Below are 10,778 nucleotides of genomic sequence, written 5' to 3'. Positions count from 1 at the left end.
CGGCCCCGCCCCGCACCCCACACCCCGCCCCCGGCCCGCACCCCGGCCCGCCCCGCCCCCAGGAATTCCCCAGGAAAGCGGGGCCTCCGGGGCGCCGCGCTCCGCGGACATGGAAACCCCAAGGGACCCACCCTGTGCGCATCAGCCGGGTCCCCACCGACCCGAGCCACGGCCCTCCGGGAGCCCCAGCCCCGTGGATTGCCTCGATCCCCTGCCAGACAGGCCCCCGAAGGTCATTGCGTCTGACCTTCTCATTTTACAGGGGGGACACTGAGGCCCGCGGACAGGCAGGACTTGCCCAGGGGCGTCCGTTTGGACCGGCGCTCTTCAAACCGGGTACGCTCAGAAGGCATCCCAAACCATCCCAAACGGGGCGCGAACACCGGCAGTGAAAGGGTCGGGAAACTTCAGGGGAGAGCTAAGTCTTTGCCCGCCACAGGGCCTCTTGTCACCATCAGTTAAACTCCTGAGCTGAAGCTCAAAGAGCCAATAAATACCGCAAAGAATGAGTGTGGCCGTGTCCTACTGAAACAGTAGTTATGGACACTGAAATTAGAATTTTATAAAGCTTTTATCTGTCGATAAATAGCATTCTTCTTTTGATTCTGCCCCCAACACTCCCACACACCTACCCACACACACACACACACACACACACCAATCATTTAAAAATGCAAAAACCATTCTTATCAGTGAGCTGAACAAAAATAAGCCACCCCATAGGCAGACTTCTGGGTCTTAGGGTGGCTGAGCTCGGTTTTAAGGGATTTGTTTTTCCCAGATTTGGAACTTCCTAAGAAGTTGGATCTCTCCGAGAACTGGTCTGCAAGTTTATCTCCATTCTCAGATATAGTCAAAGTACCAATGGTGCCTAGACTCCTTAGCTCTTCTGTATTTTATATAGTATACAGATATAGCCGGGACCGGTTTGGCTCAATGCATAGAGCGTCGGCATATATACACACATATATAATATGTCTTTAAGAAAACATGTGTATCTATCTTTCTAAGGCTGGAGCCTGGATATTTTGGCCTCTGTTGGCATACTATGAATTCACACACTTTGTGAAGAGTTGGAAGTGACTTCCCCCTCTTCCGTCCCATCCCTTAATGATCAAAGGATTGGAATCTTTTGAGGCAGACAGCCTTGACAATAAGGCAAGCTTCAAATGCTGCTCAGGTGTTTTCCCCACGGATTTAAAGGTAAGCAATTTTTTTCAGCTTGGGTTTGGAAATAAACAGAAAATGAATGAATTTCCGGTCAGAATAAGAAATCCTTTTGCAAGTCAGATGGGTTTTGCAATCTTTGCTGCCCACAGAATTGAAGGTGGTTTTAATCTAGTTGTCAGTAGATATATCATTAAAAATAATTTTTGATGATGGATCACTATGCGATTTCCGTTATCTATCATCACATTGCTATAACAAAACCCCTTTCGTTCCCAACAGCTTCTATAAGTGAAAAGGGTTTCTCAGTACTTATAGCCAGGGGTGCACTGGTAAATATTTAACAAAAAGTGGGGTATGGGAGAGACAAAGGGGATAGTCAGGAAGTGCTAACTTGTACCACTTGCCAATTTCTGGGTGTAAATACTCCCACCATGGCTGATTTCAAGTTTCCAACGTGATGTCACTGAATTTGGAGTTGGTTAAGGATGAGCAGTATTTCTACCCCACAAATACAATAGGTGCAAATAATATCAAGAGCATAAATAACAGTAAAATGTAGACAAAAAATTAGGCAGTGATAAGTTTTGGGTACTTGTTTTCTTTGTTTCTTATATAGTTTGTTTAATTGTAAGTTTATATAATTTAAATTTTAGTAATGATTATGGTTAACTACCATCCAAAAAAATTCCCAAAACTTGAACCAGTACAAACTGGTTTCAGCATACCACTGCTCAACAGCTGTAAAAATTAGGAATGAAAGTATTGCTTAAATGATCTCATTCTAGCACAAACAGTATTCACCCAGGGATATGTGAACTAACTGGGGAGGAAAAACACCCAATTTTACCTTTTCAGTTTTATAATTACTTAGCAAAGTTTGGGGACTGGTTTCATAAGCATATACATATATCAAATTGTACACTTTAAATATGTGTAGTTTATTTTATGTCAGTTGTATCTCAACAAAGGTGTTAAAAGTTTTGGTGGGGCATTAAAAAATTGTAATGTATTTACATTATTTTGATCAATTGCATTCTTATCCTAATATATAAAAACCCAGGTCCTTAACGACCAAAGGCTGGACTGACCGGAAGTCAGTGCTGCAGTCAGTGCTGGGTTGCCGCTGTGGGTGCAGTGACCCATCACTGACTGCCAAGGGGGCTGCAGATCAGGCCCGGAGAGAGGCCTGGACAGAGAAACAGCCTTCATGGCAGCTGCTGATCAGCCCTTGCCTCTCTCTTTCTCTCTGGGCCTGGCCAGCAGGCCCTCTCTTTCTCTCCGGGCCTCCGGAGGCTGCTGATCAGCCCCACCTCTCTGATCAGACATGGAGAGAGGCCCAGAGACTCTGTCTAGCCTAGAAACTGACTAATCAGAACCTAATCTGGGTGAACTGTGAAGGCAGAACCTAAGGTAGGGGCTGAGGAGAGGTTTTAAGGGCAACAGCTATTTGGAGTAAGGTGTAAGAAAGCAGTTCAATTTTTTAATGACTGGTTTGGCAGTATAGTGCATATGGCTGGCTATCAGTCCAGATATAGGGATTATGTATTTTTGTCTGCCAAGAGCTTCTCCTCCTACTGAAAAAGGGTTTTCCCCCCATTTAAGAAGTCCTATCCTGTATATAATCTATCTATACTAATAAAAGGGTAATATGCTAATTAAACCAGGTCAACCGGCCATCTTCTGGACATCCAACTTCCCTGTGGACAAAGCCATGGTGGTGGGGGCCATAGCAGAGAGGGCAGTTGGGGGTGAAATCAGGTTAGCAGGGGAGGGCCATTGGGGGCAAGATCAGGCTGGCAGGGGAGAGCAGTTAGGGGCGATCAGGCAGGCAGGCAGGTGAGTGGTTAGGAGCCAGAGGTCCCGGATTGTGAGAGGGATGTCTGACGGCTGGTTTAGGTTTGATCACACAAGTATTGGGTCTAAACCGATAATCCCCCAAGGGGTCCCTGATTGGAGAGAGTGCAGGCTGAGCTGAAGGAAACAGCCCCTCCCACACCTGTGCATGAATTTTGTGCACCGGGCCACTAGTGATAATTATAATGATAGAAAAATTTAATATCTAGTCTTATGATCATAGGAAGTAAAATAATGACCCAATATTAACATATATTTTTAGACAGAGGAATATGACAGAGTTATCAATAAGCTATCCAAGCATAAAAATATATATGGTAAAATTTTGTGATGGAACATGGAGTGGACATTGGAGTTCGAGTAGAAAAGGGAATGATGTAGAGAAAAGCCTGTTTATGTACTTTTTTTTAAAAAATAAACAAGCTTTTAATACAGTGGGAAGTAAAATGCTGTACACTGTAAGAGATCCAGAAAACCAGAGCTTCACCTCTTTTTAAAAAAAAAAAAGTCATTAAGCTTCACTGAACCACAAAGTCTAGAGTACAAAACTACACTGAGGGCAAAGGTCAGGCCTTGGCATCTACCTCCCAAGCCCTTCATGCAGAGCAGCAGCCTACTCAGCAGATACCACACTGACCTGCTGAGTGGACACAAGTTGTGTGTCCATCCTAGAGGGGGGCTGGTGGGCTACATCTGGGTCCTGTTGTCCCTTGGGTATTCTCCAACTGGAACAGGACACATCAGACCAAGAACTGGGAAACAAACAAACCATACAAAATCAAAAAAGATCAAGAATCCACTGGCAAGAAGGATTAAGTTGGAACGTTCCCCGCCCCCACTCGATGTAGCCACAGCCTTCAACTTCTGGGTTTTGGTTCTTCGTGGGAGCTGTGCTGGGTTCTTGTAAGTTTACTGTTCAGCACTATCCCCGGTAGGGCCTTGCAGCTTGGTCTAATGGTGATGACTTCTGTAGGCCCCTCGTGTCCTGCGGTCTCTTATTTCGCTGTGTGCTGCAGATGAGCCATTTAGCTGACCTTCTCGTACCATCCCTGCTGACTTACCTACCCCTCCTGGTCGTCTCACAGGCCAGCTGCTTGAAATATCCTGGAAAACCAGTATGTTCATTTCCCTAAGGGATGTGTAAATCCCTGTTTCCCATGCCTTCTTAAAGCTTCTTGAACTTCTCTCTATCTCCTATCCAAACCAGTATGAAATGTATTACATCAGATTTATGCTTGACAGCCTGCAGGGAAAAGGGCTTGGAAAGTGGTGTCATCCACAATCTGGCCACACCCTGGGGAAGACATGACTTGTTTTCATCGAGTTTCTGAATCTCTCTCATAACTTCAGTGTTCCTGAGCACATGCTGAGAGCCAGCTGGATGAAAGACAGTGCTGCCAGCGTGGGTGTAGGCCCCAAGGACGTGTAACACGGCTCAGCTCCCGCTTCTCTTGGGCCCATTCTAGCACCTTCTGTTCATCAGTGAGGTCAAGGGGTTCACGTTGTTTTCCCTGATCTGCTGCGTACAGTCCCAGGAGATGGTTGAAATGTGTGGTCAGTACCAGGGCTCCACTTTTCATTGGGTGAGGCAGCTGTTTTCGAGTCTCCCATCTTTGAGTCCACGTCATTGAATACTGCATGTAAACAGTCCTTGAAACGTGTGGGTCAGTCATTACTAGCCCGAAGAGAGAGTTCCTGAATAAGCTCACGGGCAACATGAGTAAGATCCTTATCCACGTGGAGACATTTCTGAAATTTTTGCTCTCCTCATCGTCTACAAGGTCAAAATCAGTGACAGCATCCAGGAAGGCCTGAATTAACTCCTTCCAGGATTTCAGGGCTGGAACCTAAGGTGCAGCCACAGCACTCATGCCTGTTCCAATCACCAGCACAAGTTCCCAAGGCTTCTGACGTTTTAAGCTTGGAGACAGTGTCCTGGAATTTTTTTTTTTTTTTTTTTTTTTTTTTTTTTTTTTTAGGGGTGAGGGGAGTGGGATAGGGGAGAGCATCACTGAAGATTCACAAATGTTACCAGAGGCTTGGCTCCCTGTAAATGCCATGGAGTTTTGTATCTGCTCCAAAAGCTGCCACCGCTCTAACTCTGTTCATGTATTTTTTAAGTGGATGGTTGTAAGTATCAAATTGCTAGGATATTAATTAACTGGATAGATTTTAAAGAGTTATGTAACCATTTATTTTTAAGTGTATGACTTCACAATGTGTCAGAAATTACAACCTTTGTAACTATGTCAACTTTTTTTTTTTTAATTTTTATTTTTATTGATTTTAGAGAGGAAGGAAGAGGGAGAGAGAGATAGAAACATCCATGATGAGAGATCGGCTGTCTCCTGCAAGTCCCCCACTGGGGATGGAGCCCACAACCTGGGCATGTACCCTTGACCTGAATCGAACCTGGGACCCTTCAGTTCGCAGGCCAATGCTCTATCTGCTGAGCCAAGCCAACTAGGGCCTATTGTCAACTTTTGATGACAAAGGTTAGCTGTCAACTAAAAAGTGTGCCAGGAAGTACATCCGTTTTCAATAATCATTTAGAGAGCACACTAACAAAAAAGATCAAAGACTCCTAGTTGAGATAGTTACTGGAAGCTCTTCTATAAACTTTGCCAACCCCCTGAAATTAAAAGAATTAGCTTCCCCTTCTCCAAGTTCTGAGAATCCCTTTGAAGAAGTGCAGTATGTTTGAGTACAGCTAGTTGCAGCCTTGTGGGGTTTTAACCTGTGTTCCTTGGGTTTGGGGCAAAGGAAACATGGGTGGTCACTACTTTTGGAGGGTATGCCTCTATGTAAATTTTTTTTAGGGCAAGAATCTTCAAATCCACAACAAGATCATGACCTCCAAAGAGTTAAAAACAATTTGACGAGACCCTGAGGCCCTTTACAAAGTCCTAATGGGTTCTTTTTTGTCTGCCAGAAAACAAAATGCAGTAGTCAACATTTTGTAAAATTGAATTGAGGTCCCCAAGTCTCTGTCTGAGACTGAAGTAACAAACAAACAAAAAACACCAGAAAAACAAAAAGCCTTCCAACAAAACAAACACCCACCCAGGTTTTAGGGTAAGAAGTTCTTGATTAAAATCCTGGTTCCATCACCTACTTAAAGAAGAAGACGGAGACAAAGAAGGGAAAGAAAAGGAGGAGAAGAAAGAGGAGGAGGAGGAGGAGGAGGGGAAATAAATAAATTATAAGTAATAATAAGTGACGTTTAGAGGGAAGTTTGAGAGTAACTTTTCTCCTCACTAAAATGGAGTTAAATGTCCAGTTCTTGGGGGTAATTAGGAGGATGGAATAAAGTGATGGCCAGGTCGATAGTACATGCCCCCATGTTGGTTCCCCACCCCTTTCTTATTTTCTACCCCTGAGATGGAGTGAGTCTGGGGGATGTTCTTCACCCAGCTTCCTTTCAAGCAAAGAAGTAATTTAAGGAGTCAACAAGCACCCACCTCACACAGCTCAAAAAAGGAGATGAAGCCGAAACCGATTTGGCTCAGCGGTAGAGCGTCGGTCTGCGGACTGAAGGGTCCCAGGTTCGATTCCGGCTAAGGGCATGTATATTGGTTGCAGGCACAACCCCAGTAGGGGGTGTGCAAGAGGCAGCTGGTTGATGTTTCTCTCTCTTCGACGTTTCAAGCTCTCTATCTCTCTCTCTTCCTCCCTGTAAAAAATCAATAAAATAAAATAAATTAAAAAAAAAAAAAAAGGAGATGAAATCCAGCCATCAAGGGTGAAGCTGCCCCTCCCCCTTTCCCAGGCCCCTCAGGCAGAGCTAACTGAAGCTGGGTGTATAACTGGAGCATCCAGAGACACCAAAGCCAAGTGGCTACAGCTCAAATGCCTCCTCCTCTTGGAAGCCTTCTTAAATCCCTTTGTCCAGCTCTCATCTCTCTTTCCTCCTGAGACCTCTGGTGCTCCATCTGTCCCTGTCCTTGAGCAGACATTCCTTTCTCTCCAAGTCACAAAAGTTAAGGGTGTAGGCTTCAGGGTCAGAGAGACCTGGGCTGTAATCCTGGCTGCATAACCTGGGGCAGGACACCTGACCTCTCTGTGCCTCGGTTTCCTTATTTGTAACGTGGGAGTCATTGTAGTTGTTCTGTCGTGATTATGGAGAGTATGGTGTTTAGCACGTAAATGTTATCCGTTTTTATGATCACAGAGGTCTCCTCTGGGTCTGGAGTTATCTCCCCGCCCCCCCCCAACAACAACAACTCCCCACACAATGCAAATAACAGTGATCATGTCACTATTTTCAGAACAGCTGAGAGAGTGGGTGTGGGGCTCTCTCCCAGAAGGCACCAAACCTCCACAGCCTTCCTCGACATGCAAATCCTGCTCCAGCTCGGGACAATGAGCTTCCAGAGGCCATGGAATGTCCAGCCACTGCCTTGCATAACTACAGAAACTGGAAAGGACCCTCCCGACCTTTCAACATAGGAGACAGGCAAGCTGATTGTAAGATAGGCAAACCAAGGCCCACACCATGAGTCAGCATCCCTCTAAGGCATTTTAAAGAATTCTAAAAATAACCCTCACCCCCTCCAGTCACTTTATCCTTGCTTTTTCTTTTCTTTTCTTTATTTTTTGTTATAACACTTTCCTTACTTGACAGCACGTATTTATTCTTTTACTTATGTATCATCTGTTTCCCCACCAGATGTAACTCCATGAAAGCAGGGACACCATCTTGTTCACAGATGTATCCCTGGTACTTTGCTCAAGGACGCGTTGGCTCTATAGGTAACTAGATGAATGCCATTTGGGTGTTTGTCCTTAGAGGCAAGCATAGAAATGCATTCCTTTGGTCATTTATCCAATAAACTTTGGATGAGACCTTTTGAAAAATGTTGTTGAGTGAGACATCATCCTTGCTCTTAAGCAGTTTCCTCATTAGTGAACAGTTGGCCCCCATGGGCTGGCAACTTTATGCGTAACTTCTCTGTGTGAAAGCAGCTCTTGCAATTGTAAGGAGCCATGTCTCAGAACTCTTTAAGAAAAAAAAGGGGATCAGAAGGATATAGGAGGGCTAAAGACTAAAACAGAAAAGACATCGAGAACTAAGATGATTCCAAGGGCTGGCTGACTTCTCTCCATCTTTTGAAGCCTGTGTGGTCTTTATTGAAGAGTGCCTCTTTTTTCCTGGATGTGTGCCTCTGACTCTTTGGCTCTCTCTTCTCATCTGAATTTGGGGGACAGCCAGTCTGATTGTCCTTCATTGTCTCCTAGAGGGAGAGCTTTCAGGTCAGACCAGTTCTTGGATTACTAGTTGGCCCAGAGGGTGAACACCATCTAGCTTCTAACATACCCTGAGTAGAAGGTACATTCAGGTAAGAGGGAGTGTTGAACATCATCTTTCCTCTGAGCCTGTGAAGTGGGTAGTGTTTCTCTTTTACAGACGAGAAAACAGGCTCAGAGAGGAGAAATGACAGCAAACCTTGTAACAGAGCTGGCCTGCAAACCCATGATTGAGAAATACATGCTCTTGCTGTTTGCCACTGAGATTTGGGTGGGGAGTGGGGGGAGGGGGTTCTTTGTTATGCAGCAACAGCTGACTAATATAAGATTCAAATCCGGTTTCTTTCATTCTCCACACGTCCCACTCAGCTTAAGGGTCTGATTCCTGTTCTCCCCACAGAAACATTTTTGAAGTGTCCCATCCTCAAAGGAGAAGAGAGGAAGGTACTGGAAAAGAGGTTGAAAGATTTGTCCCCGAGAACCACCCACATATTAAGCTCTTGCTTTCCCCGCATCCCGCTCTGACAGCTAGAGAAAGGCATAGGTAATAACAATTCTAACCATTGACAGAGTTCTACAGAGTTCTTCAAAGAGGTTTCATCTAGGCTATTATTGCATTTGCACACCCAGATAATTCCAGAGGGTAGCCAGGGCTGGTTTTTACAACCAGTGTATAGGATAGTTGAGGAAACTAAAGCTCAGAGGGGCGAAGTGAGTTGTCCGGGTTACAAATCTTCATCTAAACTCAGATCCCTTGGTTTCCAGCCCAGGGCGCTTTCCACAAACTCCCTATTGCCTCTGAGTCTGGATAGAGACCGTCGTTCATTTGAGCACTTCTATGTGGTAGTATAGGGTCATGTGATTCAGATGCCACAGCGAGTACAGCTGGAGTGCAAAGCAGGACACTTTGAACCTCAGCTCATTATTGCATTTTTTAAAAACAATGTATATTTTATTGATTTTTTTATAGAGAGGAAGGGAGAAGGATAGAGAGTTAAAAACATCGATGAGAGAGAAACATTGATCAGCTGTCTCCCACACACACCACCACCAGGGATGTGCCCGCAACCAAGGTACATGCCCTTGACCGGAATCGAACCTGAGACCCTTCAGTCTATAGGCTGATGCTCTATCCACTGAGCAAAACCGGCTAGGGCTCATCATCACACTTTAACAATCACTCATTGAGCCTTCCCTTTCCTCCCAACTTTCTTTGCTCTTTAAAAAAAAAAAAAAAAAAAAAAAAAAAAATATATATATATATATATATATATATATATATATATATATATATTATTTCAGAGAGAAAGAAATATAGAAACATCGATGATGAGAGATAATTGTTGATCCGCTGCCTCCTGCATGCCCCACACTAGAGGATGAGCCAGAAACTTGGGAATGTACCCTGACTGGGAATTGAACCAGTTCATGGATCGATGCTAAACCACTGAGCCACACCAGCCCTGGCATTTCTTTGTTTTTTTGAGTCCTTTTCCCCAGCCTCCATCCCACGTCTGGTTAAGGTGGAGAGAGTGTATTTTCCAGATGCCACAAAACTCAGAATGTGCTCTTTGAAGACAGCAAGTGTTGTTGGTACAACAGAAAGGTAACAGGGTAGGGAAGTAAAGAACCTCGGTTGAAGCCTGGCTAGCCACTTGATTTATGACACATCTTGGCTTTATATTTTCTCCTCCTAAAAATGAGGATTACCATGTGATGACAAACGCTCTACTTCCTTTGCCTGCCACATCCTTTCCCTGGCTAACTTCACTTATCTTTCAGGTTTACCTCCTCATGGAGACCTTTCCCTGAGGTCCTGCTAAAATTCTTTTTTCTTTTTTTTTTTTTAAATCCTTACTTGGGGATACTTTTTTCCATTGATTTTTAGGGAGAGGAGAAGGGAGGGGGAGAGAGAGAGAAACATCGATGTGAGAGAGATACATTGATTGGTTGCCTCCACCAGAGCTAGGGATCAAGCCTGCAACCAAGGTACACGGCCTTGATTGAAATCAAACCCAGGACCCTTCAGTCCGCAGGCTAATGTTCTATCCACTGAGCCTGACCACCTAGGGCCCACGTTCTTTTATGTTGCTTCCTGCATAACACTCACTGCCATTTATATTTATACAGTTATTTGTTTTGTTGCTTTACTGTGTGTCTCCTCTGCTAGATCAGAAGCTGCTTGCAGGGAGGGGCTGTGTCTGTTTCTATGCTGAGACTAGCCTAGTGATGGCTACCTAGTGAGCACTCAAAACATATTTGTTGGGCCCTGGCTGGTGTGGTTCGGTTGGCTGAGCATCCTCCTGAGCACTGAGAGGTCACGGGTTCCATTACAGGTTAGACATGCCCAGGTTTCAGGCCCAATTCCCACTCCCCTTTCTCACCCCCAGGGGGTGTGGTAAGATGGTAATGAACTGTAAGCTAGAAATTCTTGGGCGAGGGTGGATGGCCGGAACCTCCATTCCTTCCTTTGTTCACCGAGTTCCTGTGACACGGGCCTCCTCGCT

The 10,778-nt window shown here is 44.9% G+C and overlaps 1 pseudogene across 1 annotated transcript; it reads right to left on the bottom strand.

The window, feature by feature from the left end:
• Window positions 1–3,975: 3,975 nt before the first annotated feature.
• LOC311625132 (protein FAM118B-like) lies at window positions 3,976–10,067 on the bottom strand (annotated as a pseudogene). The gene is made up of 3 exons: window positions 10,060–10,067; window positions 4,701–4,944; window positions 3,976–4,486 (listed from the first exon to the last, which is right to left on the bottom strand). The product of its transcript is annotated as a protein FAM118B-like (transcript).
• Window positions 10,068–10,778: the final 711 nt, after the last annotated feature.

This window comes from Pipistrellus hanaki (genome assembly GCF_964339955.1).
Source record: "Pipistrellus hanaki genome assembly, chromosome: 6".
Classification (NCBI taxonomy): domain Eukaryota; kingdom Metazoa; phylum Chordata; class Mammalia; order Chiroptera; family Vespertilionidae; genus Pipistrellus; species Pipistrellus hanaki.
The sequence above is the reverse complement of the archived record's forward strand: the minus strand, read 5'-3'. Positions and strand labels throughout refer to the sequence as shown.